This window comes from Manis pentadactyla, chromosome 1 (genome assembly GCF_030020395.1).
Source record: "Manis pentadactyla isolate mManPen7 chromosome 1, mManPen7.hap1, whole genome shotgun sequence".
Classification (NCBI taxonomy): domain Eukaryota; kingdom Metazoa; phylum Chordata; class Mammalia; order Pholidota; family Manidae; genus Manis; species Manis pentadactyla.
Window position 1 is genome coordinate 203,034,432 of NC_080019.1, and position 27,962 is coordinate 203,062,393.

General features: G+C 40.3%; 1 protein-coding gene and 1 long non-coding RNA gene across 7 annotated transcripts in view; one reads left to right on the forward strand and one right to left on the reverse strand.

Moving 5' to 3' along the window:
• Positions 1 to 8,071: 8,071 nt before the first annotated feature.
• LOC118925538 (uncharacterized) overlaps positions 8,072 to 27,962 on the reverse strand; it is a 40,852-nt gene continuing 20,961 nt past the window's right edge. Inside the window, exon 3 of the long non-coding RNA XR_005030096.2 lies at positions 8,072 to 8,329. This is a non-coding gene — a long non-coding RNA (uncharacterized LOC118925538). The remainder of the gene's footprint in view (positions 8,330 to 27,962) is intronic.
• The window catches only part of TMCC1 (transmembrane and coiled-coil domain family 1), a 343,299-nt gene continuing 331,077 nt past the window's right edge, over positions 15,741 to 27,962 (forward strand). For 3 of the 6 annotated variants that reach the window (XM_036911435.2, XM_057506354.1, XM_036911433.2), the window contains exon 1: positions 15,741 to 15,872. The gene's annotated coding sequence lies outside the window, so the exon portion shown is untranslated. The remainder of the gene's footprint in view (positions 15,873 to 27,962) is intronic. The other 3 variants (XM_057506348.1, XM_057506360.1, XM_036911436.2) reach the window with 2 other exon arrangements.

Consider the following 27,962-nt stretch of genomic DNA (forward strand, 5'->3'; position numbering starts at 1 on the left):
TGTAGAGTTTCCTCCACTGAATGCATTTTAAAGATATATTGGAAGCCGAGATAAACTTTTGTGATTATCCCCCATGAGTATATTGTCCAGTCATTACAGCTGTAACCTGTATTTTCGGCAGGAAAAGGAAGGGGTGCCAATTCAAAAGCTGTCCTCAACAGGAGCCCATTTCTTCAGCGGCACTAGAGCTATCCTTTGGGCAAGGATTATTCTTTGATTCGGGGAAGCACTTATCTAACATAAGGTGAAAGCCCTCTTCTGGAAGGAAGAAGAAACCTTGGCCCCAGAGGAGCCCAATGGTAAGTGTTGTGTTCTGCGGGAGCAGAAGAGATCTTTGAAGAGATCGCCAGGCTGTTCCTTGGGTCTGCTTGCTCAGGCCGGGGCATGGCCCAGGAGGTAAGGACTGTTACACTCTGGGAAGAGAATAAAGGATTCTGACAGCAGCGTCTCAGCCTAAAACACAAGGCAAAGGGCTAATGAGAGAAGAAGCCACAAAGGCCCCACCAGGGCAGGGCCATGGCCAGTACAGAGACACCTGCTGGCTGGGTTTCAGTTTTCCTTTCGCTCCCTCAGGCTTTCAGCAAAATTGTGTGAGAACTTCATCCTGGACGGGTTACTTGGAGGAACTGGGGGAGGAGCATTGTGAGAAGGTCCCAGAACCATGGGCAGGGCAGCCCCAGGGCAGCAGGTTAGAGGCCACTGAGGAGTTGGTGGACAAGCAACTCCTTCATTAATAGTCACTCTGGGTTAACAGGCGCCTACTGTAAGTGCATGACCTTAGCGGTTGTTGGAGGTTGGGGGCCCTTGGGGATCCTTCAGAGGGGAGGTGCCTGGTGTCCTGCAGACCGAAGACTTTGGAGAAAGGGCTTAGCATGGAGGTTGAGTTTGTCCTGGGGCCACACTGCCCAGGTTTGAGTCCCAGCTCTGCTTCTCACGGTTGCAGACAGGTTAATCCATGTCTTTGTGCCCTCGGTTTGCTCATCTGTTAGAAGTGGAGCTGTTTGGGGATTAAATGAGTTGATATTGGAAAGTGTTGGAAAATGAGTACAGCCTGGAATGTACATGTTTGTTAAGTAAGTCTGTGGTACCCAGCTAGGGTAAGTTTGGGGAGTATGGCCAGGTTACAGAGGCTTTTATAAGTGAAACTGGTGGGTGAGGAGGGCATCCAAGATTGTAAGCTGATGCACGAGTTTGTGAGGGCAGATGGGAGGAACTGCCTGGTCCCAAATGAGACATCAGCAGGAGTGACGGGCCCTCCTGATGCCCCCAAACCCCCTTGTGTCCTGGTCTGCTCCTACCCAGTGAGAAGAGAGGGAACAAAAATAAATCAAAGGCTGTTTAGCTTTTTCTCAAAGTCTTCCCTTCCCTTTGGTGAAGTTGTCAGGCCAAGAAAAGGTCATTCCATTTTTGTTTTTCTCTAATCTGCTTCCAGCCCAGGGGCAGGAGCACAGAGGCCTAAAAATACTGTGAGCTGCCAGGCGGGATCACTTCAGCCTCTGGCCAGCCATGCTTTTTGTCCTGCTGCTTAGCACTCGGCCCTTGGGCTTTACTCACTAGCAGCTTTTGGCACCCCTGTCCTTCCCACACATACCACCCCAAGACTGAGGGTAGGATTTGGGAGGACAGAGTTTAAGATCTGTAGCTTGGGGATGGGGGTCCCTGAGAGAGGGTGAGGCCCAGCTGATGGCTCAGGATCCAGGGATGGACAGTCTCCCCAAGGTCATCTTCCCTGGCCATCCCCTTTGTAGGGATGAGAACACTGAGTCCCAGAAAGTAGAGGCTTTGTGGTTCCCCTAGCTGAACTGCCTACCCCTTTCTGCCTTCTTCTCAGCCCAGTTCAAAGCTCCTATCTGACAGAAAAGCTTCAAATGATCCTGAGGTTAAAAGCCCTGTGCTGGGAGTCCCAAAATCATGGCCCCCATTCCATCCAAGCAGAGGTAAAAGTACATTCAGCTCCAAGGGAACAGAGCTCTGACAGCCTCGAAGCTGGGGCTTCCTGGTCAGGATTACCAGTGGTCAGGATCTCAGGTGTATCGGTCTAGTTTGTTTTCAAGCGATAGAAATCCAAAGCTTCCAAAATATCAGAGCAATTTATTGGAAGGATGCTGGTGTATTTATAGAACATAACCATGGAAAGGGCAGGGTCTCAGAGATCCCTGGACCCTAGGATACTTTCTTTCTGCTCTGTTCTTCTCAGCTTTATTCTATTAGACTGGCTTTCTCCTCACAGTGGAGAACATGGTGGCCGTCAGTTCCTGAGTTCCACACATCACAGTCTCACACTAGCAAGCTTACCCTGCTTCCCTGAAATCCAGTCCAAAATATCTCAGGGATGAGCTCTGGTTGGCCCATTTTGAGTCCAGCACCCCAGCCCTAGAACCAATCAACTGTGGCTGTCAGGGTAGGACCCTGTGATTGGCAGCACCAACCAGAACCACATGGTGGTTAGAGAGTAGAAAGAAACAGGTCCCCCAAAGAAGGTATTGTTCCCAAAAGAAGAAGGGGTGTTGAGCAGGCAGACAATGTAATAGATGTCACAGTGGGGAACAGAAAGGGCACAACTAAATCTATGAGACCTGGCCTGGTTACTCCCCGAATTACACATAACCTTCTCAATCCTCTTGTCCAAGGATCCAGAGATGAGGCCAGCAGGGTCCTACCTTTGAGATCCAACTGGCTCAACAAGTGGTCAGAGGAGGCACCAGAAAAACTGTGTCCTCTCAAGCCGGGACACTCAGCATTATCAACAGCCAGGGTGCAAGGGGGCAGTAAATCTCCTTCCCCTTCTTGGCCTCAGTATCCTCTGTAAACTGGGAGTGACTGAGCTAACTGATTAGCAAGACACCAGACAGCCTGGATTTAAATCTCAGTTCAACCCTTAGCAGCTGTGTGCTCTTGGGGACCTTTTTTTTTACTTTTTATTTTGAAAATAACTTCAAAATTACAGAATCTGTGCAAGCGTAAGTCAAACAACTCCTTTATCCCCTTACCCCAGACTCAGCAACTTTAACATGTTGGCACACGTATTTAGTCTTTCTGAACCATTTGGAAAAAACCTTGCATACATACTTCATGCCCCTTTTCGCTTCACAGTTCAATGTTTTCTAACAATAGGAATTTTCTCTTACATAGCCACAATGTAGTTGTCAAATTCGGTAAACTTAACATTGATACAATACTTCCTAATCACAGTCATATTCTGATGTTGCCAATCGTGGTTTTGTCTGATGCTTCCACAAGATTAAACTCAGGTAACGCATCCCAATCAGGATATTGTATCACTGCTGTTACATCCTTTCAAGGGCATCTCATAAGGAAGCAGGTGACATGCAACCAAGTCTTACTGGTGATGTTCATATTGATCACCGAGTCAATGCTGTGTCTGCTTTCTTCATTAATTAGTTCTTATTTTTCCCCTTGCATTAAGCAGGCTGTGGGGAGATACTTTAGTCTCCAGTTCCTCTGCAGAATTTCCTCCCTCGATTCAGTATCAATTGATATTTGCCAAATCAGTCTTTACTATGATTGCTGTAAAATGGTCATTTTCTCACTCTACCTTTTCCTCTTGATTTATCAGTCAATATTCTAATGTATTCTCCTCCATTTACTTATTTCCTGTTGATTGACAGTACAGACTCATTCTTATCCATAATTGTCTGTTTTTATTGTGGCAAAACATACCTAACATGAAATTTACCATCTTAATCATTTTTATGTGTCCAGTTCAGTGGCATGAAATACATTCCTGCTATTGCGCACCCATCCCCAGCATCCATCTCCAGAACTTTTTCATCTTCTCAAACTGAAATTCTGTCCCCATTAAACACTAACTCCCATTCCTCCTCCCCCTGCCCCTGGAAAGCACTATTCTATTTTTCACCTCTGTGATTTTTGACTACTTTAGGGATCTCATAGAAGTGGAATCACACAGACCTTGTCTTTTGGTGACTGGCTTATTTCACTGAGCATAATATCAACAGTCATCCATGTTGTAGCCTGTAGTATATTTATATACCTCATTTTGTTTATCCAACAAAATGTTAACGGACACTTTGGTTGCTTCCATGTTTTAGCTATTGTGAATAAAGCTACTATGAACACAGGTATACAAATATTTCTTCGAGATCCTGCTTTCAATTCTTTTAGGTGTGTGCCCAGAAGTGGAACTGCTGATTCATATATAGTCATTCTATGTCTAATTTTTGAGGAACTGCCATACTGTTTTCCGTAACAGCTGCTCCATTTCACATTCCCCTAAGCAGTGCACAAGGGTTCCAATTTCTCCACATCCTCAACAATAATTGTTAGGTTTCCTCTTTTTTTTGTTCCTCATAATGGCCATCCAAATGGAAAGGACATTGTATTTCCCTAGTGACTAATGATGTTAAGCATCCTTCCGTGTTCTAATTGGTCATCTGTGTATCTTTGGACAAATGTCTATTCAAGTCCTTTGCCCAGTTTTTTCATCACTGGTTCTTTTTGCTGTTATTGAGTTGTGGGTTCTTATTTGCTCTGGATATTAATTACTTATCAGATATATGATTTGTAAATATTTTCTCCCATTCTGTGGGTTGTCTTTTCACTCTTTGAAAGCACTCTTTGATATACAAAGGTTTTTAATTTTGAACAAGTCCAATTTATCTGTTTTTTCTTTGGTTGCCTTTGCTTTTGGGGTCATATCTGGGATCTCATTACCAAATTCAATCCTGTATCCTTTTGACAAATTCCTGTCATTTTTTAAGTGCTTTTTTTTTTTCACTTAATGGCAAACAAAATGAATACTAGGTATTTTGTATCTTCCCTGCCTCAGACCTGCTGGCATCAGGTATCTCCAAAGAGATCAGGTTCTCTTTTGTGGGCAATGAAATACAGAAACCAAAATCTAGGTGTTAGGTGTTCTCATTGCTATCGGAATTTGATTGCTTTTAAGCCTTTTTAGCAGATGGAACTAGGAAATAAATGATAGATGGGTAGATACGTAGGTAGAGAGGTGTCGGGAGGTGGCTTTGGATATATAAATACATATATGATCCAATCCCACATGGTCCTTCCTTGACTTCATTCTTTGGTAATATTTGACCCTCAATTTCCTTATCTGAAAAATGGTAATAATAACAGTATCTACCTAATGATAATATCTATCTATCTGTAACAGTACCTAACTTAAAAAGGTAATCCATTAAAAAAAATACATTAACCCAACTTCATCTACTGATTCAATGCAATCCCAATCAAAATCCCAGCAAGTTGTTTTGCGAATAACAACAAACTGACTCCAAGAGAGAGAAAGACCCAGAATAGTCAACACGGTATTGAACTTTAAAGAATAAAGTTGAGGGGCTGACAGTACCCAACTTCAAGCCTCATTGTAAAGCTACAGTCTTCAAGACAGAATGGTATTGGCAAAAGAATGAGCAGATAGATCAGGAAACAGACAGAGAGCCCAGAAACAGACCCACATTAATATAATCAACTTAACTTTGGCAAAGAAACAAAGGCAATACAATTAAGAAATAAATGGTGCTGAGACAACTGGACATCTACATGCAAGAAAATTAATCCAGACACAGACTTTACATCCTTCACAAAAATTAACTCAAAATGGATCACAGGCTAAAGTGTAAAACACAAAACTATAAAACTCCTAGAAGATAACGTAGGAGAAAATCTAGACAACCTTGAGTATGGTGATAATCTTTTAGATACAAAAATGTATGACCCATTTGAGCCGCTAAAACAAAATACCACTAACTAGGTAGCTTATAGACAACAAAATTTATTCTTCACAATTGTGGTAGCTGGAAGTATAAGATTATTGTCCTGACATGGTTGGGAGAGAACTCTCTTCCAGGTTGCTAACTTCTTGTATCCTCACATGGCAGAAGGGGCTAGGGAATCTCTCTGGAGCCTCTTTAATAAGGCACTAATCCCATTCATGAGGACACCATCCTGTTACTTGAGCACCTCCCAGCTTACTAACTTACTGTGTGCCAGGCAACTTTACAGATATTTACTCATATCATCCCCAGAGCACCCTCTAAGATAGCTTCTGAAAGACAGTAGAGTCACTCTGCAGTTAGACTGCATGGTTGGTTTACTGGCCTTGCCACTTACAAGCTATGTGGCCCTAGGCAAGTTATTTAGCCTCTCTGTGCTTCAGTTTTCTCATTTGTTAAAAAAAAAGGTTTTTGTACCAATCTCATGGGAATATTGTTTGAATTAGACATGCATTAGATAGGAACTGGCACATAGAAAGCATTTTGTGTTTGCTGATACTATTTTAGAGATGTGGATACTGAAGCACAGAGAGGTCAGATTATTGTCCAGAGTCACACATCTGGAAGTGGCAGAACTGGGATTTAAACTCATCTTCTCTGATGACAGACAAGTGCATAGGCAATGACAAAAGTACTAAGTGTGGTGATAAGAGATAGCTTGGAATCAATGGCAGCCCTCAGGAGGACCTTAGGCAAGTCTGGGGCAGGTCTAGAAGGGTTCCAGGAGGAGATGGTACCTGAGCTGTGGCTTAAAGGATGAGCAGATGTTTGCCAGGTGATCAGTTGAAGGAGGTAGAAGAGAGGAGCCCGAACAAAAGCTCAGGGATGAGATAGGCTGGGGGCAACTGCATATTGCTTAAGCTGAACTGATCCTGGAGAGGGACTTGGTGTGCGATAGCCACTGAAGCTTATCACAGACCTCGGGGCCAGAGGAAACCTCCACACCCTCAAAATCTCTCTCTCTATTTTAGTAGCAGAACTGTTTTCAAACAAAACTATAATGACCCCCAGGACAGAATAGATGGAAGCAAGAGGAGCTTCAGGCAAAGTGGGGATGTTTCCCCAGAGACTCACTCCACGCCCACTTTCCTGACATGCCCCCTTTCGCATCTTTGGCAGGCACATCCTCAATTTCACGCAAGAAGGAACTGAGCGCCAGAGGCAAGAGACTGGCCCCGGCTCTCCTAAGTGACTAGAGCCAGGGGTACCAATGCCTATTCCACTGGCTCTGTCAGATTCCCAGGGAGGGGTCATGGCCTTTACTCTATGGTAGGGTCATTTGTACTCATATTTCCACTTTACCTCCTAGAATAGGGCCTCATCCTACCCCTCCTGGGTTAAGGCTGGGTCAGTGGAAGGAACCTATGGTTTACTGGGTGTCAACAGAAAGAAATGAGGGAGGGGAATTAAAACTCACTAAAGCTCCCCTCTGAGGTTCTTGGTGGGAGAAAGAGGAGATGGGGGAAGTCTTCTATGCCAAGATAAGAGGAGATGGGTCACAATCCTTTACTTCTGCCTAAATTTTTTAATGAGATATAAATTATATATAGTAAAGCACACAAATCTTAAGAATACATTTCTACATACATACTCATCTGCGTAATCACCACCCAGATCAAAATACAGAACATTCCCAGCACCCAAGAAGACTGATGTGTAGCCCTACCTCATCAATATCCTATCCTACCCACCGTCTGATCTATTTTTATGATTATAGGTTAGTTCTGCCTGTCTTTAAACTTCATGTAATGGAATCATACAACATGTGGTCTTTTGTGTCTGGCTTCTTTTTCACTCAGCATAATATTGAGGATGACTAATCTTGGATATTGGCCCCAACACTCTTGCTCTTAATGGCACAATAGCTAACATTTGTTAGGTGCTAGGCACTGTTCCAAGCGCTTTATGTGTGTATATTCATTTATTCCTCATGGTAAACTTATGAAGTATGTACACATAAGGGAACTGGGTACAGAAAGGTAAGCTAACTTGACACAGGTAAGCCAAGACATGGGTCTGAAGGGGCAGAATTAGGACTGGTGTGTAGACAATCCATCTCCAGTCCATGCTTATATCTAAGAGGTAGGATCCCTCATACGCGTTTTAAGGGCTAAGAGAGGCTAATTAGGTAGATCTGGGTCTTTGGGGACTCAAAGTAGGATAACAGAAATAAAAATGTGCTCAAAAGAGTAAAGGGTTGTACAGACATAAGACAGGGTCATGCTTCATTTACTATGAACTGGTTTGCCATTCATTTCATTCATTAATCCAATAGACATTTATTGAGCACTTAAAGATAGATGGGGGAGGTCAGTGGGTTCAGAACAGCAGAGACAAAGTTCCACATCATGGAACTTACAGTTCAGAGAAGAAGCAGATGTTTAATGGGAAGTTACATGTACATGGGGCTAAAAAAAGGGAAGTTCAGGATGCTCTCAGTGTTCCACGAGAGAAACTGACTTTATCTGCGGGATCAGGGGAGGCCCAAGGAAATGACATTTCACCTGAGACCTAAAAGGTCAGCAGAACTGGAGAGGAAGGTGTACCAGGCCCTGCAAACAGCACAAAAGAAAGCTCTGAGGTAAGAGACAGAGACCAGCACAATAACTCAAAATTAAAAGTCACCAGTGCATGATTTACTATACAACAGTTATGAATCTTGCTTTCATGGAAATAAAATTCCTTATGACAATTTCCAGCCTTTCTTGCTCCAGTATGTGGTGGCCACTAGACAGTCTTTTTGTGATCATCCTTAACCTTAACTCTTTTTTACTACATTGTCCTTTGGTGAAGCTACATTCTTTACAATTACCCATACTAACAAAGTTAAACACATACCGGAAGATACAGCGTATTTAGAAAAGTGATAAATTATTGCTGCAAAGATATTGCAATACTTCGGTGGAAGTTATGGTAGACTTTATGAAACAACTTGAGGTTTTTAATTCCTCTGTGTTCATTTCCCATCAATGTTATGGCTAACTAATATTCACTAGACAAATCAACTGTAAAGTTTGGATGGTTGTTGCAGTTCATGTTCACTCTTAATTCTTCAAATTGCACTGTCATTTAGTCCAGTGTTTTTTAAACTGGAATATGCATACAAATTGCCTGGGTGATGAGGTCATATTAAAATGAAGGTTTTGACTACGTTGATCTGGAATGGGGATGCGATTCTGCATTTTTAACAAGCTCCCAGGTGATAGGAATGCTTTTGGTCCAGGGATCACATTTTGAATAGCGAGGATCTAGATTAAAGACTGAAAAGGTCGTTATTTTCTTTCCATGTCATAAATTTGTATTTTATTTAGTTAGTTTTTTGGTAAAATTTTCAAATTGAAGTTTTTACAATAAAATGCACAAATCTTAGTGTACAGCTGGATGAATTTTGACACGTATGCACACTCATGTAATCATCATCCAGATCAAGATAACCAAACATTCTCACTAATTTTTTTCCTTCACCTATTTCACTGATCCCCCCACCCTTCTCCCCTATGGCAGCCACCAATCTGTTCTCTGTTGTAAACTTTAATTTTAAAAATGGCACCGCATTCTCCAACGTAAGATAAAAAAGAAATTGATTTTAAAATTGAGATTTGGATCCTAGGTGGGTTGAAGGATTTGCAACTAAAATCTCTTTTTTCTAATATTTTCTATGTTGGAGAAATTGAAACCAATGTCAAGAGGCCCTGCAACTTAATTTAAAAACAATTATCTATTTTTGTAAGCATCATTTACTTTTTCTTCAAAGACTTTCTTTTTAATCCCTTTGAGGTTTTTGAAAGCATTATGTACATTAAATTATTTTGTACATTGAATTTAAGTGTCATTTAACTTAAACCATTAATTTTACTTAAAGCATCACGCTGAGTCAGTACTAAGTTAATAAATTTAGACATGGATATGTTTGAAAGTAGAACTTTGGCTAGTATTTTAGAACCTGTGTTCTTTCTTTATTTTACCTGTTTTATCATTTTATAGGTTTTTAAAAAATTAAGTGTCATTAATATACAATCTTATGTTGGTTTGAAATATACATCACAGTGATTCAATAGTCCCCATGATCAATTTATACTGTGATTGCGAATTATTGTGCCCCTTTTTCCCCTCTCATGCCCCCGTGCACCCACCCTCAACCCCTTCCCCTTGGTAACCACCAGTCACTTCTCAGTGTCTATGAGTCTATTTGCTATTTTGTGCCATCTGTTTTGCTTTATTTTCATATTCCACAAATAAGTGAAATCATATGGTATTTGTCTTTCTCTGCCTGGCTTATTTCACTGAGCATAATACCCTCTAGCTCCATCCATGTTGTTGCAAATGGCACGATTTCTTTTTTTTTATGGTGAATAATATTCTATTGTGTATATGTACCACATTTTCTTTATCCACTCATCTATTGATGGACACTAGGTTGCTTCCATATCTTGGCTATTGCAAATAGTGTGGCAATAAACATAGTGGTGCACTCATCTTTTCAAACCAGGGATTTTGTTTTCTGGGTCAAATGGTATTTATATTTTTAGTTTTTTTGAGGAATATACTGCTTTCCACAGCGGTTGCACCAACTTACATGCCCAAAAACAGTGTAGGCAGGTTCTTATTTCTCTGCATCCTCACCAGCATTTCTTGTTTCTTATCTTTTAGATAGTGGCCATTCTAACTGGTGTGAGGTACTAACTCGTTGCGGTTTTAATTTTGCATTTCCCTGATGATTAGTAATGTGGAGCATCTTTTCATGTGCCTGTTGGCCATTTGTATTTCTTCTTTGGAGAAGTTGTATGTTCAGGTCCTCTGCCCATTTTTTTTTTTTTTTTGTAGATAATTATTTTTTATTGAAGGGTAGTTGACACACAGTATTACATTACATTAGTTTCAGGTGTACAACACAGTGATTCAACATTTATATACATGATAATTCTAGGTACCAGCTATCACCATACCAAGTTGTTACAATATTTTGACTATATTCTTTATGCTATACATTACATCCCGGTTACTTATTTATTTTACAATTGGAAGTGTGACTTTTTTTTTTTGTTGTTGTTGTTGTTGTGAGGGCATCTCTCATATTTATTGATCAAATGGTTGTTAACAACAATAGAATTCTGTATAGGGTAGTCAATGCTCAATGCACAATCATTAATCCACCCCAAGCCTAATTTTCATCAGTCTCCAATCTTCTGAAGCATAACGAACAAGTTCTTACATGGAGAACAAATTCTTACATAGTGAATAAGTTACATGGTGAACATTACAAGGGCAGTCATCACAGAAGCTTTCGGTTTTGCTCATGCATTATGAACTGTAAACAGTCAGTTCAAATATGAATACTCATTTGATTTTTATACTTGATTTATATGTGGATACCACATTTCTCTCTTTATTATTATTATTTTTAATAAAATGCTGAAGTGGTAGGTAGATACAAGATAAAGGTAGAAAACATAGTTTAGTGTTGTAAGAGAGCAAATGTAGATGATCAGGTGTGTGCCTGTAGACTATGTGTTAATCCAAGCTAGACAAGGGCAATAAAACATCCATGTATGCAGAAGATTTCTCTCAGAACAGGGGGGGTGAGGTTCTAAGCCTCACCTCTGTTGATCCCCAATTTCTCACCTGATGGCTCCCCTGCGACTGTGCCTGTCTTAGGTTGTTCCTCCCTTGAGGAATCTTACCCATCTCTGGCTAACCAGTCATCTTCTGGGGCCATACAGGGGAATGTAAAGTTGGTAAGTGACAGAGAAGCCTTATTGTTTGAAGAGGTTAGCTTTTTACTTCTTTGCATATTTATGCCCTGTGGCTTCTATGCCCAGCATTTGTCTTGAGGTATCTTTACCACTTGGAAGAATTATGATACTCGGTAAATTTGATATGAGGAACGAATTCTATTTAAGGGTTGTAATTAGGAAGGAAGAAGAAAAGCTATAGAAGTAGCAGTCCTCTGCCCATTTTAACCAGGTTTCTGTTTTTTGGGTTTTGAGGTGTATGAGTAGAACTTGTGTTTTTTAATATCATCATAAAAAATAATTGCACACTGTATATAATGGAATTTTTTTCTGGCATGATATTAAAACTCAATTTTTCTATCACATATTTGAATTCTTCCTTGGGATAGCAGCTTCAATCCTTGCCTCAGACCTGCCCTTTCTGGAAGCCAGTCCTGTGGACTTCAGATTTGTTTAAACAGCCCTCCTGCCACCCCCAAATACATTAATCAATTCCTTGAAATAAATCTCTTATTATGTATCTCCTGTGGGTTCTGCTTCTCTGTTTAAGCCCTGACTGATACAGATCTTGGTAGAGGAACAGAATCTTCAGGATGAGTTTTCAGAATTGGGTCTGGGTTTTCTGGAATTGGTTCTCTAACCTGGTTAGACTTAAAGGTAAAGAGGGCAGTGGTAGTCCCCGGCAAGATGAGGCTTCAGACACTCCTCATCAAATACCTATAGAAAGTGAGACTCTATTGACCCTGTATTTGCTACCATAGAGTATTTTAGTCAAACTAAGGAATATAATGGGATTCGCTGGCTGCTCCTAACTCCACTGAACAAAGTGGGGAAAGGAAAAGAGGAGCTCAGGGCTTCCAGTTCCTAGCTTGAGCTCTGCACAGACCACCTTCAAGGCTTCTACATCTTCCTTGAAACAAACCATTAGGGCCAAGATTTCTGAAAGTCAGACCCAGAGCCTCATTTGGCAAGTGGCTAACAGAGATGTCATTAAGTCTTTGGCAGGCCCTTTAGGTGGATCACAGTGCAGACTTGGGAGCAAAGCTCTGCCATCCTCTGCAAGTAACTACTCTCCTTTTGAGCAACAGCTTTTGGCCTGCTGCTTACTGAGCCTTACTAGACACTGAACTCTTACTTGGGGCTGTCAAGCTACCCTGTGACCTGAGCTGCCCAGCATGAAATGGGTGTTATCTGAGTCACCAAGTTATAAAGTTGTGTATGCACAGCGGCACTCCACCATCGGTGAGGCTATATATATGAGACTGGGCTTGAATGGGCCCTGAGGACGTAAATAAATTGTATGAGGAAGTGGCCCAAATGCCCATGGCCCTATGCCGGCTTGATTTTCAGCCTCATTTATGATGGTTCTGCACAAAATGTAGGCACTTGGTGAAATGGACAGCTGTGGCATTATAGCCCCTTTCTGGGACATCCTTGAAGGAAAACAGTGAAGAAAAAGTCTCCCTGTTGGCAGGACTTCATTTTGCCTGGAAGGAGAAATGGCAGGAAGTTCTGCCAATCTAGAAGTCTCAGTTCCAAAGGTAAGATGAATGATCCACCAGGAGACACAACAATATTTCTGTGGAATTGGAAGTCGGGACTGTCACCTGGTCACTGTGGGCAACTCCTGCCTCTGAATCTACGGCAAATAAGATAGTTCTTATATTGGCTATAGTGATTGATCCTGATTAACAAAGGGGAAATTTGATTGCAACTACACAATGGAGATGTATTAATGACAGCTAACTTTATACTGCAGCATTACTTGTCAAAAGTGGAAAGGAACATCACCTAAGGTCTTTGTATCCTCTTTTGGAGAAAGTGTTATGTGTTTTTGGTTGTATGCAGTTTAGTTTGTATCATGTTAGGTGGAAGTGTTAGGCAGAAAGACAGAAATGAGCAGGATGAAGAGGAGAGAGGGCCCCTCAAAGATGGGTCAGGGAGTAGATCAGATAGAGCCAGAAAGCCAGAAATGACTCAGAGAGTTAATCAGATGAAGCCACAGGGTCCAAGAGTAACTCAGGAAATGTCCAGGGTCTCCCCAGATAAGAAACATCAGAAGCACAGGCACAGCACAGCCCCTGACCCCATTTCACCAATCAAAACAGGCCTAGAGCTGACAGCTGTCAATCAAGGACCTCTCTGCCCTGCCAAAACCACATAAAAGAAGCCTCAAAATGAGCATCCAGGCCTGTCTTATCTTAGGCAGGCCCGCTCTGTTACTCTTTGCAGAGTGTATTAAAACTTACTTTGCTTTCTTGACTTTGGTCTCTCGTCTCACTGTATCTGAATTCCCTGCAACATGGAGCCAAGTTCTTTCCTTCCTAACAGAAGTGTGAGTTTGCTATTGTCTTTATTTGGATCTTAAGTATAGTTGAGGAGATGTATAGGTGTGGGATTGCTGGGCCATCAGTTTTTTTAATTCTAGCTAATCTAATGAGGGTGTAGTGGTATATTATTGTCTTTAATTTGCAAATCTCTGCATGATTAAAGATGTTGAACATCTTTTTGTTGTTTATTGGCCATTTTTATACCTTCTTTGGTGAAGTGTTTACCAAAACTTTTTGCCCATTGTTTTATTGGGTTGTTTACTATCTTTCTTATTATTCAGTTGTAAGAGTTCTTTATATTTTCTGGATACAAGCCTTTTGTCAGATATATTATATTTTGAGTACCCCCACCCCCAGACTGTGGCTTGTCTTTTCACTTTTTTTAATGGTGCCTTTCAAAGAATATAAGTTTTTTATTTTGATGAAATTCAACTTATGAATCATTGCTTTTATGGTTCATGCTTTTTGTGTCCTAAGAAACCTTTGCCGATATAAAGGTCAGAAGGATTTTTTTCTCTGTTATCTTCTAGAACTTTACTTACAGTTTCAGCTTTTACATTTATTATCCATTTTTAGTTACTCTCCTCAGGGGCCTCCTTCAGTGTTCCTGAGATCTATAATCGCACCCCCCATCAAACTTAAATCTAAGAGTCAAACTTGCCACCTAACTCCCTGGCCTTCACTCTTCATGTGATCTATCATCAAGTCCTATCCATTTTACTCCCTAAAAAGTAGAATGGATATATTTTTTAATATCCTCCTCTACCATCACTTAAACCTTGACCTGTTACAGCAGCCTCCTAAATGGTCCCTCTGCCAAAGCCCTGAGCCCCCTCCAGACTCCTTTTCATACTGCTATGGCTTTAAAAACAGAAATAGTGAAAAATCCTCAGAATTCTCAAATCCCTGCCTCATGTATTGCTTACATTTTCCCACACTCACACTGAATTCCACATTCAGCGGTGGTCTTTCAGAGCCCAATGTGGCCATGCCCAGCTCTCATCCTTTGGACCTAGTTAACTTTTCCTAAATCAGCCTTTGGATTGCAGCCTAAACATCGCTGACTAAATTAATCCAACCCCCATCCCCGGCTGCCCCCAAATACAGGTCCTTTTAGCACCATGTCACTTCTCAGAGATTTTACTAATCGGAAATTTTAATTTTGTGTAACTTAACTCTCCCTTTAACGTTTTCCTTATCCACCAGATCTAACTCTATGAGGCCAGGGACTCATCCCCATTGTCTTCCCAGCAACTCGAACAGGGCCTAGCATACGGAAGAAGCCTCAATACCTACGTGATGAATGAATAAATGAATTAGGAAAATGGAAAAAACTAAAGGATAGGATGATGGCTGCTTGTGACCCCTTCAGGGGTAATACCGGACGCAAAGAAGTCACACCCTCAGTCCTTTCTAATAGCCGACGGAAATCTGCTTAATCGGGGAAGGAAAGAAGGCCTTCCGATTCAATGTAGGAAGAACAGGTGTGTGACCCCCAGGGGCGGCCAGAGATCTGCATTGCTGATCTTGAAACCTACATTTCTCTTGGCCTCGCCTTCCCAGAAAAATACCTCGGACTAGCTCGGTTACAGGAGCTTCTAACCCAGGAGGAACCCATCTGCGGCAGCCCATGGGCAGCCACACTGTCTCAGCTCAGCTACCCGGCGACCGCGTGGGTGGGCGTGCTAGGGGCGGGGCCACGCCTTCCGGGAGCCCGGCCCGCCCCCTGTGGCGTGCGCGCGCCCGCCGCCACCTCGCGCGTGCGCCGCCGGACGGGGGCGGAGGTTGTGGGCGGTGGCGGCGGCGGGCGCGCTCTCGCCCCCTCGCGCCGGTTCGCGCTCCCGCGCGGGCTGAGGGGACCGTTGCGGCTGCAGCGGCGGCTGCGGCGCCTGAGGCGGTGCGGGGGGAGGGCAGGGAGGGGAGGGTGGTTGGGGGGAATGGACGGGGCGCGGCGGCCGCAGCGGCAGGAGCCGGCGCGTGAGATCGAGCGACGGCGCTGGCGGAGACGCCGGCTGCTCCTCCCCTCCCCGCCGGTGAGTGAATGCCCCCTCCCCGGGCTCCGGCGGCGGCGGCGGCCGCGGCCCTTCACGGGCTCTCCGCCCTGGGTGGGGAGAGTGTTGAGGGGAGCGTGGCCGGGCGGCGCCGCCGACGTGGGCCCGGCACCCGCTCGCGGCCTGGCGTGACTCGGACCCTTGGCGACCCCCGTTCGCGGCTGAAGCCCCGGGCCTAGAACTCGACCCCCATCAACCCGCCGGGCCTGTTTTTCTTCCCGGCTCGTTTCGCTGTCATTTTGACCCTGGGGTTTCTCTTCCCACCCCTTCGCCTCGTCCCTTTCCTGGCAGACCCCCTCCAGGAGGGAGGGGCGTGTGAGTTGGGCCGAGGCCCGAGGGATTGTTTGGGAGCTGGCTCTGGTGGGGGTTTGGGGTGCTACGAGCGCTCGCTCCCTCTGGCGTCCCCAGAAGTTGACCACTAGGGATCAGCCATTGCCACCTGAAACCAGTTTTACACCTTTTGTTTTGATTTTGAACTTGTCGTTGGATGGAAGGGGTGAGCCTGCTGCACTGGGAACCGGCATAATCCGTGGTGCAGGGTGGGATGTGAGTCTAGGCTGGTTGGTGTCAAAGTGCCTTCTGTTAATCCTTTTAGGAAGGGGAAAGGGGCGCGCCGAGTTGCACTTACCCTAAAGGGTTAGAGATTGGTGTATAGCTTGCAAACCCCTGCTTTTTCAGCCTAACCAAAGGGGTGTGTAGCGTCGGTCCAGCGATTTGGTTTGGTTCATCCCTTAACAGCATTCATTGATAGTGAGGATCCCTCGGGTGAATCTGCAGCAGAGTTTCTTGAAACAGCCCACTTGAGCTGTTGGCTAATTTACCCCCTTTTCTTTGGTGATACCTTACATATTAGTCTTGGTAGATCTAGCCAAGGCTTTTTGCCTTTTCATCCTGATTTGTCATAGAGGAAAGGAAGGTGAAAACACACACACTTACACTAATCCAAAATGGTTGCTATAAGTCTGACATATTCATCAGAGGTATCTGTACCATAGCATCTTTTTGAAACGTCTAATTTCCTAAATTAATGATAATAATAAAAAAATCTAGGGCTTAAGAAGCAGTTAGGTGCTTTAAAATAAAATTTGTTTGTTTATACCTTCTGAACAGTATCTTAAATTTTGGAAGTGATTACTTAAACCAAATGCTTGTCTTTGGAGTACCTGTGTACTGAAATTGTTGCAAAGCCCGGAGGAAAGAACTTTATGAGAATGTTAATTTGTTAATGACAAGATTCCTCCAGGAGTAGGTACACTTTTTTCCCCACTTGTAGATTAGAAGAGTGAGCCTCCAGTTGTAAGTGGTAGTTTTACAAGCATCGTGTAGCAAACATGCTTATAGGTGGGATTTAATTCACCAATATCTTGTCCTCTACCAAAAGAGTTGGCTTGTGTTTTTTTGAAGTCACATGCCCACTTGCTGGCTAGTATAGAAAGATTAAAATGCTACTTCTGGTCTGTGGGTGGTAACCTTTTAATTTCTAAAGAGTTTTCAGCTGCTTACAGAATAGATTGATCAACCTAGGAAAAATTAGATACTAAAATTTCATGAACATGTGATCTAGATCTATTTATTAAGATTTGGTATGGTGTGAGTGCTGTATACTATGTATAGGAAATGAAGTTTCTCAAAGTATTTGCATCTCAGGGTAAACAAGCACAGTCAGCTGACAGAATGTTGTGACACCCTGCACAAGTTGTTTTAGAATCTCTTGATCTCAGTAAAACCTGTACAGTCTGATGAAGAAACCCGATGACCTGGACTAGTTGGTGACTACCATTACTTTAAGCTGTCTGCTCCTTCTCTCTGCTAGAATAGTTCCTTTTTTCTGCAAGAGTTTCTATGCTTATCATATATGTACAAAATCTCGAATGGCTGAGGTCTTAACTTTAAACCTCCTCAGAATGGCATTTATGGCTCACTCATTAATTTATTCACCAAATATTTATTGAGCCCTTATTTTGTTCCAGGATTTTTTCTAAATGCTGGGCTTCAGTGGGGGAACAAAACAGACGTGATCTCTGCCCTCATTGAGCTTTATTCTGTGTGTGTGAGAATGAGGATAACACATAAGCAAATAGATAGGATCATTTCAGGTAATGTTGTAAATGAGTGATCAGTAAACTTTTTCTGTAAAGGACAAGAAAGTGAATATTGTAGCCTTTGTGGGCCTTACAGTCCCTGTCTCACCTCCTCAACACTGTCGTTTTAGTGCAAAAAGCAGCCACAGACAGTACACAAATGAACATGTCTTTGTTCTAATTGCACTTTGGACACTGAAATTTGAGTTTTACACAGTTTTTGCCATGTCACAAAGTACTCTTGATTTTTTTCAACCATTTAAAAGTGTGAAAACCATTCTTAGCTCATAGGCAGTACAAAAACATGGGGCAAACTAGATTTGGCCTATGGGCTGTAATCTGGTCAGAAAATAAAAGAAAGTGGTGTGACAAGTGAGTCACTGGTAAGGAAGCTTCACTAAAGAGAAGATGTTTGAACTGTGGCCTAAAAGATTTGAAGAGCTTTCCTGGAGCTAAAACGAAGTACAGAGATCTGCAGGTGGAAATGAACTTCTACATTCCCCAGCAATGAATTTCACGTACCATGTCATTCTTGCGTTTTTGTCCTTTTTTCATTTTGCCCTTAAATAGGTTGCCCTCCTCTTGTCAGGTTTTGAAAGTCTACCCATTATAGAATCTAAGACTTGGAAGAGATCTTAACTTTTACCCATTTGCTCTCTTCTAAAATGCTTTTTTAGCCTCTTTGAACACTTTGATGACAGAATATTCATTACTTTGAGGTAGCCTATGCCATTTGTAGATAGCTCTAATTATTAGACTGTTTTTTTGTGTTGTGATAGGATTCAGCCCATCTCCCTTCCCTGATGCTGCCTTAGAGTGCTTGTGGAGTAAGCCTGCAATGGGATTCTTCCCCAGGATTCAGTTCTAAAGTCAGTCCATGACACAAAAATCCCATAAGATGAAAACTATACATGAAAATTCTCTAAATTAATTAGAAAGTGTAGTGTGCATGCTTATTATATATAATCATATTAATTCTTATATGTAATTCATAATACACTGAGAGTCACTGAGCTTGACTGAAGGAAGGAGCAAGAGGAAATAAATTTTTACATAGATTTGTAGGCCTTCACAAACAGTTTTGCTTTTTAAAACAGCTATCAAATCCCTATAAGAGAGTGGGGGATGGTGGAGAATTATAATGTGTTCCTGCTTCCTTGCAGGATTTATTCTATTTTTGCATTAAGCCTCTATTACATTAATAAATGTTTATAGATGGGTTGTGAATATTAAATGAGATAATATATATAAAAGCATTTGACACATTGGTATCAACAATGTTTGCAGGTTTTGAGCCTAAATTTTTGCTTCATTGGACTCAGATGCACACTCTCCTTTACAAGTTGTGGAGAAGCGCTTGGCCACCTGCTTCCTGTCTTTCCAAATTGGCAGTTCCTGTTGTGGCTCTACTGAACAGCTGTCACTATGTCCTTGAGTGTTGGTCACATTTTACCAGGGGCCAGCTAGTAAGTTAAGTGGGTATATGATGTAACTCTATTAGTTCTGCCATATGACACAGTATTTGAACACTGCTATCATGTCTTCCTTTTAAGTTGTCACTTTTCAAGGCTAAATATTTTCATTTTTTTCGTTTTTTCTTCTTTCTTCACCCTTCTGGTTGTTTTTGTAAATGTACCAGTTTGTCATTGTTTTAATTTGGTACCCTGCCATACTTTTTAAGCTACAAGCTCAAGTTTTATCTCCTCTAGACCTTTATAGTCCTAATACACATTAATGTATACTTCTCAAATTAATACTACCTGTTTTTGTTTCATGAGCATTTGTCTTACCTCACAATGAGACAACAATCTTCTTGAGGGCCAAGACCATGTTTTAGACATCTTTTGCGTCCCAAATGCACTGAGTAAAATTTCATGCATGAAATAGATAATAAAAATTTTAAAACAATAAACTATTTTTTTAAATAAGCTTTTTTAAGTGTTTTTGAGTGTTAGATTTACTGAATTGTTAGGAAATAGTACAGAGTGTTCCTATCCGTGCCACACCCAGTTTCCTTTAATGTCTTACATTTGTGTGGTGCATCTGTCAGAATTAATGAACCATTATTATTAAATATCTATACTTTTATTTAGAGTTCCACAGTTTGTCCCATTTTGTGTTTCAGGATCCCATTCAGGGTGTTATATTACATTTAATAGTCATATCTCAGTTCCTCTTGGGTGTAACAATTTCTCAAACTTTCCTAGTTTCTAATGGCCCTGGCAGTTTTGAAGATAACTGTTAGATAATTTTGTAGAATATTTAGTTGGGATTTGCCTGATTATGTTTTTCTAATGGTTAGACTGCCAATATGTTGAGCCCTTACCATGTGCCATGTGCTTTCATATATATTATCTTGTTAATATTCCAACACATCTATAAACATTTATTAATGTAATAGAGGCTTAACGTAAAAATACAATGTTTTTGGAAGGAAGCCCAGTGAGGCAAATTGTCATTCTCATTGCATATTAAGAGTACATACTGTTGATATGATTTATCAGTTGATGTTAACCTTGATCACCTCACTTGAGGTAGTGTTTGCTTTCTTCACTTGTAACGTTACCCTTTTGTCCTTCCCTTTCTATACTGTTCTCTAGAAGAAAGTCACTGTGCATTGCCCATACTTAGTGAGTGCTGAGTTATCACACTTAAGGGTGAGGTATCTACTTAAATTTCAGTTGTTCCATTTTTGGCTGTTGGGAACTGTTTCAGTTGGCTCCTGTATCCCTTCCCTTTGGCATCATGATTACGTGTGTATGAACATTTTCTTTTTGCTAATATAAAATGCTTCAGGCTCATCTTATATATCATGCTCCAGTCCTATCATCAGTCATTTTCCCAAGGAGCCTTAGTTCCTTTTATTGGAAAATGGTATTAGAAACCAAGAACTGGGTGCTAGATGTGTTGGTTGCTACTAGAGTACTGTTGCTTCTAGGACCTCTGAGTGACAGAACAAGGAGATACACGTGTGTATATTAAGTTATGTATATACTTGTCTCTATAAATATTTCCCTATGTAAGCTTAACATGAATTTATACTGATGTCCCCAAGTCTGATTCCCTACCATGTGAATCATTTTAACCTCCACTTCACCAGTGAGAAACCTGGCTCCCACCCTCCACCATCCATTTATTTAATTCTTCAATTGCAGTAAATGTGTCATGGTTTCAGATTTAATCTGTGCCTCTGTGGGAAACAGCTTTATCATTTAGAGTACAGGGTTTATGGATAGTTCCTTTTGCCTTTAGTCTTATGGACTCCACTCATTTCCAGCATTACTCATTTCGTCAGCACCTTACTCTTCCACCCGCTTTTGTGAGGTTGTTTCATATTTATAATAGACTTAGATTGTTTTGTCATGTTTTGCATTCCATGCTGAGATTGCTTTACCTCTTAAATGATTATTTTAAAAATTGCATACATTAAGGTTTATTCTTTGTGCTTTAAAGTTCTTTGGGTTTTGACAAACTTTTAATATATTCACCATTAAGATATCATATGAAATAGTTTCATTGCTGTAAAAAAAATTTGTGCCTCACCTATTTAACTCCCTCCAAACTTGTCCCTGGCAACCAATGATCTGTTTACTAACTCTCTATAGTTTTGCCTTTTCTAGAATGTCAGTATATGAAATTTTAAGTATTTCTGAAAGTGTTTTATAAACAGCATTTTAAGTAACGGGAGATACAGGTATTAGGTAACTACCACTTGGAAACATACTTCTTTTTTGTCTATTGGGGTAAAATTCACCTAAGTTAAAATTCATCATTTAACCATTTAAAACATACAGTTTAGAGGCTTAAAAGCTATATATACTAAAGTATATTCAAAGTGGTGTACAGCCACCACCACTATCTAATTCAAGAATATTTTCATCATCCCAAAAAGAAACTGCATATCCTTTAAGCAGTCCCTCTCCCGATCCTCCGTCAGCCACTAGTCTGATTTTTGTCCCTGTGGATTTGCCTGTTTTGGATATTTAATTTAAATGGAATCATACCATAAATGGCCCTCTGTTACTGTTTCTTTCACTTAATGTTTTTAAGGTTCATCTCTGTTGTAGCATGTTTCTGTACTTAATTCCTTTCTTACAGATGAATAATAGTCCATTGTATGGATTACCACATTTTGTTTATCCATTCATTCATTGGTGGACCTTTGAGTTGTTTTCACTTTCTTTAAATTCTGTTCTATGTTTTAATGTATTTATTTTGATAAATTTTATTTTCATAGTAAAAGGAAAGTTACCCAAAGGTTTATTTGCCATGAAGTACTGAAAGAATGCTATTTGCTGTGCCATGGTATTCACCAGTGAATACTGAAATCAGTTTCAGTATTCAGACAGCACTTTTCCCATTGTCTTTATGGAGTAAAGAATTTGGGTCTAGGTCAGGTAACAGTAGTAAGCCTTCCCCTAGAATTCTGTCAGAGCAACATCTTGGAATTATGTTGTATACCAATTAGGTGTCTTTCTGAGAGTAGCAGATAGTCTGTCATTGTGAACTTGGATTATAAAATCTGCTTGTAGTCTAAAGGAATCTCTGAGTGTATGAATTGTGTTTAACATTATGTATTCATAGGGATAGGAGGCAGGCAGGATTCCCATTCTGTAATCTATTTGGCATCAGTGATATTACAGAGGCTTTATTACTAACCACATTCCCTCTGAGGTTTGGGCTATAATAGAGTGGCATTAAATATCGGTGTTTTCTTCTTCCTCTTTTAGCACCCAGCCATGAAACTTTGTTGTGCAGTTACTGCTTTGACACCTTTGCTTTGATAAGTTCAGTTTCCTTAGGAAGACTTGGCAAAAGTTTTCTTCTTTTGCTTATTTGGGATAACCTGACCAACACATTGAAACCTAATGCTGCCTTTCAGACTTCTTGAAAGCAAGGGACATTCTTTGCTGTCTTTGTAGCTTACTTGTAAGTGACTTTGGGGTTCCCTGGAGACAATGAACATAGATAAATTATATTTAATCACCATTGTGTTTATCTCAAGGAATTTCTCTGTAGGCAAGCCCTTTAAAAGTGTTTGTGTAGTAGGACTCTGAGCTGGAACCAAGATTTTAATTTTACTTCTTTGAAAGACTCACTTTATTACTGGACAAATAGCTTGTACCTTGGGACTTCTTTTTGTGGAAAAGATAACATTGATTTTCTCTACAGTAATGTTGTGATGGGAAGTGAGTTCTATTAATCAAGGTACTTTATTATTATTGTTATTTTGGAAGACAGGCATTTTGAAAGATTTGTGTATTAAAATTCTTGTTAGTGCTTTTTTCCTTTATTTTAATAAAGTAGATGAATCTGATGGCTCATTATAATGCAAGCCTTTGTCAAGTACTGTATCTGTATTCTATTTATAATTTCAAGTGCTCTTCATTTTTCTGTTTAGTTCCAGATTTCTACCTGGTGCAGAAATTTCCTTTTGAATGAAGGACTTCCTTTAACGTTTCTTGTGGTACAGGTTTGCTTGTAATGAATCCTTCCAGCTTTTGCATGTCTGAAGAAGCTTTGCCTTGATCTATAGAATCTATTTTCACTGGATGTAGAATACTGATAGTCTTTCTCTTTTAGTACTTTAAAGATGTTGCTTCACTGTCTTGTGGCCTTCATTATTTCCAATGATAAGTCATCTGCCGCTCTTTCCTTTTTCTTTATCCCTTTGTACGTAATGTGTAGTTGTGTTCTTCTGCTTGCCTTTTATTTTTCAATTAAAAAAACATTCTGGTGTAATACAAGTAACATAAATTTACCATTTCAACCATTTTTTAAAAACATTTTTTATTAAGGTATGATTGATTGATATACACTCTTATGAAGGTTTCACATGAAAAAACAATGTGGTTACTACATTTACCCATATTATAAGTCCCCCCATACCCCAATGCAGTCACTGTCCATCAGTGCAGCAAGATGCCACATATCCACTATGTGCCTTCTCTGTGCTACACTGTTCTCCCTGTGATCCCCCCACCATGTGTACTAAACAATACCCCTCAATCCCCTTCTCCCTCCCTCCCCACCCACCCTCCCACACACCTGCCCTTTGGTAACCACTAGTTCATTCTTGGAGTCTCTGAATAGGCTGCTATTTTGTTCCCTCAGTTTTGCTTCATTGTTATACTCCACAAATGAGGGAAATCATTTGGCATTTGTCTTTCTCCGTGTGGCTTATTTCACTGAGCATAATGTCCTCCAGCTCCATCCATGTTGTTGCAAATTGTAGGATTTGTTTCTTTCTTTTGGCTGAGTAGTATTCCATTATGTATATGTACCACATCTTTATCCATCTACTGATGAACACTTAGGTTGCTTCCATATCTTGACTAATGTAAAAAGTGCTGTAATAAACATAGGGGTGTATATGTCTTTTTGAATCTGAGAAGTTGTATTCTTCGGGTAAATTCCAAGGAGTGGAATTCCTGGGTCAAATGGTATTTCTATTTTTAGTTTTTTGAGGAACCTGCATATTGCTTTCCACAATGGTCGAACTATCTTACATGCCCACCAGCAGTGTAGGAGGGTTCCCCTTTCTCCGCCAGCATTTGTTGTTCTTAGTCTTTTCGATGCTGGCAATCCTTACTGGTGTGAGGTGATATCTCATTGTGGTTTTAATTTGCATTTCCCTGATGATTAGTGATGAGCATCTTTTCATGTATCTGTTGGCCATCTGAATTTCTTCTTTGGAGAACTGTCTCTTCATGTCCTCTGCTGCTTTGTTAATCAGGTTATTTGCTTTTTGGGAGTTGAGGCTTGTAAGTTCTTTATATATTTTAGATGTTAACCCCTTGTCGGATATGTCATTTACAAATATATTCTCCCATACTGTAGGATGCCTTTTTGTTCTGTTGATGGAGTCCTTTGCTGTACAGAAACTTTTTAATTTGATGTAGTCCCATGTTCTCATTTTTGCTTTTGTTTCCCTTTCTTGAGGAGATGCGTTCAGGAAGAAGTTGGTCATGCTTATATTCAGGAGATTTTTGCCTATGTTGTCTTCTAAGAGTTTTATGGTTTCATGACTTACATTCAAGTCTTTGATCCATTTCGAGTTTACTTTTGTGTATGGAGTTAAACAATAATCGAGTTTCATTCTCTTGCATGTAGCTGTCCAGTTTTGCCAACACCAGCTGCTGAAGAGGTTGTCATTTTCCCATTGTATATCTATGGCTCCTTTATCATATATTAATTGACCATGTGTGCTTGGGTTTATATCAGGGCTCTCTAGTCTGTTCCATTAGTCTATGAGTCTGTTCTTGTGCCAGTACCAAATTGTCTTGATTACTGTGGCTTTCTAGTAGAGCTTGAAGTTTAGGAGCATAATGCCCCCAGCTTTATTCTTCATTCTGAGAATTGCTTTGGCTCTTTGAGGTCTTTTGTGGTTCCATATGAATTTTAGAACGATTTTCTGTAGTTCACTAAAGTGTGCTGTTGGTATTTTGATAGGAATTGCATTGAATCTGTAGATTGCTTTAGGCAAGATGGCCATTTTGACAATATTAATTCTTTCTATCCATGAGCATGGGATGTGTTTCCATTCATTGGTATCTTTAATTTCTCTTATGAGTGTCTTACAGTTTTCAGGGTATAGGTCTTTCACTTCCTTGGTTAGGTTTATTCCTAGGTATTTTATTCTTTTTGATGCAATTGTGAATGAAATTGTTTTTTTGATTTCTCTCTCTGCTAGTTCATTGTTAGTGTATAGGAAGGCCACAGATTTCTGTGTATTAATTTTGTATCCTGCAACTTTGCTGAATTCAGATATTAGACCTAGTAGTTTTGGAGTGGATTCTTTAGGGTTTTTTATGTACAATATCATGTCATTTGCAAACAGGGACAGTTTAACTTCTTCCTTGCTAATCTGGATGCCTTTTATTTCTTCATGTTGTCTGATTGGTGTGCCTAGGACCTCCACTACTATGTTGAATAGAAGTGGGGAAAGTGAGCATTCTTGTCTTGTACCCGATCTTAAATAAAAAGCTTTCAGCTTCTCGCTGTTAAGTATGTCGGCTGTGGGTTTGTCATATATGGCCTTTATTATGTTGAGGTACTTGCCCCCTATACCCATTTTATTGAGAGTTGAGAGTTTTTAATCATGAATGGATGTTGAATTTTGTCAAATGCTTTTTCAGCATCTGTGGAGATGATCATATGGTTTTTGTCCTTTTTGTTGATGTGATAGATGATGTTGATGGATTTTCGAATGTTGTACCATCCTTGCATCTCTGGAATAAATCCTACTTGATCATGATGGATGATTTTCTTGATGTATTTTTGAATCGGTTTGCTAATATTTTGTTGAGTATTTTTGCATGTATGTTCATCAGGGATATTGGTCTGTAATTTTCTTTTTTTGTGGTGTCTTTGCCTGGTTTTGGTATTAGAGTTATGCTGGCCTCATAGAATGAGTTTGGAAGTATTCCCTCTTCTTCTACTCTTCGGAAAACTTTAAGGAGGATGGGTATTAGGTCTTCACTAAATGTTTGATAAAATTCAACGGTGAAGCCATCTGGTCCAGGTATTTTGTTCTTAGGTATTTTTTTGATTACCAGTTCAATTTCATTGGTGGTAATTGGTCTGTTCAGATTTTCTGTTTCTTCCTTGGTCAGCCTTGGAATGTTGTATTTTTTTAGAAAGTTGTCCATTTCTTCTAGGTTATCCAATTTGTTAGCATTTAATTTTTCATAGTATTCTCTAATAATTCCTTGTATTTCTGTGGTATCCATAGTGACTTTTCCTTTCTCATTTCTGATTCTGTTTATGTGTGTAGACTCTTTTTTTGTTGATAAGTCTTGCTGTGGGTTTATCTATTTTGTTTATTTTCTGAATAACCAGCTCTTGCTTTCATTGATTCTTTCTATTGTTTTATTCTTCTCAATTTTATTTATTTCTGCTCTAATCTTTATTATGTCCCTCCTTCTATGACTTTGGGCCTCATTTGTTCTTCTTTTTCTAGTTTCATTAATTGTGTGTTTCGACAGCTTATATGGGATTGTTCTCCTTCCCTGAGGTAGGCCTATATTGCAATATTCTTTCCTCTTAGCATGTCCTTGACTGTATCCCACAGATTTTGCGGTGTTGAATTATTGTTGTCATTTGTCTTCATATATTGTTTGATCTCTATTTTTATTTTGTCATTGATCCACTGGTTATTTAGGAGCATGTTGTGAAGCCTCCATGTGCCTGTGGGATTTTTCATTTTCTTTGCATAATTTATTTCTAGTTTCATACCCTTGTGGTCTGAGAAACTGGTTGGTACAATTTCAGTCTTTTTGAATTTACTGAGGCTCTTTTTGTGGCCTAGTATATGATCCATTCTTGAAAATGTTCCATGTGTACTTGAGGAGAATGTGTATTCTGCTGCTTTTGGGTGTAGAGTTCTGTAGATGTCTGTTCTACAGATGTCCATCTGTTCTAATGTGTTGTTCAGTGCCTGTGTGTCCTTACTTATTTTCTGTCTGATTGATCTGTCCTTCAGAATGAGTGGAGTGTTGAAGTCTCCTAGAATGAATGCATTGCATTCTATTTCCCCTTTTAATTCTTTTAGTGTTTGTTTGACATATGTAGGTGCTCCTGTGTTGGGAGCATAGATATTTATAATGGTTATATCTTCTTGTTGGATTGACCCCTTTATCATCATGTAATGTCCTTCTTTGTCTCTTGTGACTTTCTTTGTTTTGAAGTCTATTTTGTCTGATACAAGTACTGCAACTCCTGCTTTTTTCTCTGTATTAGTTGCATGAAATATCTTTTTCCATCCCTTCACTTTTAGTCTGTGTATGTCTTTGGGTTTGAAGTGAGTATCTTGTAGGCAGCATAGAGATCGGTCTTGTTTTTTTATCCATTCAATGACTCTGTCTTTTGATTGGTGCATTCAATCCATTTACATTTAGGGTGATTATTGATAGGTATGTACTTATTGCCATCGCAGACTTTAGATTCACGGTTACCAAAGGTTTAAGGTTAACTACCTTACTATCTAAGA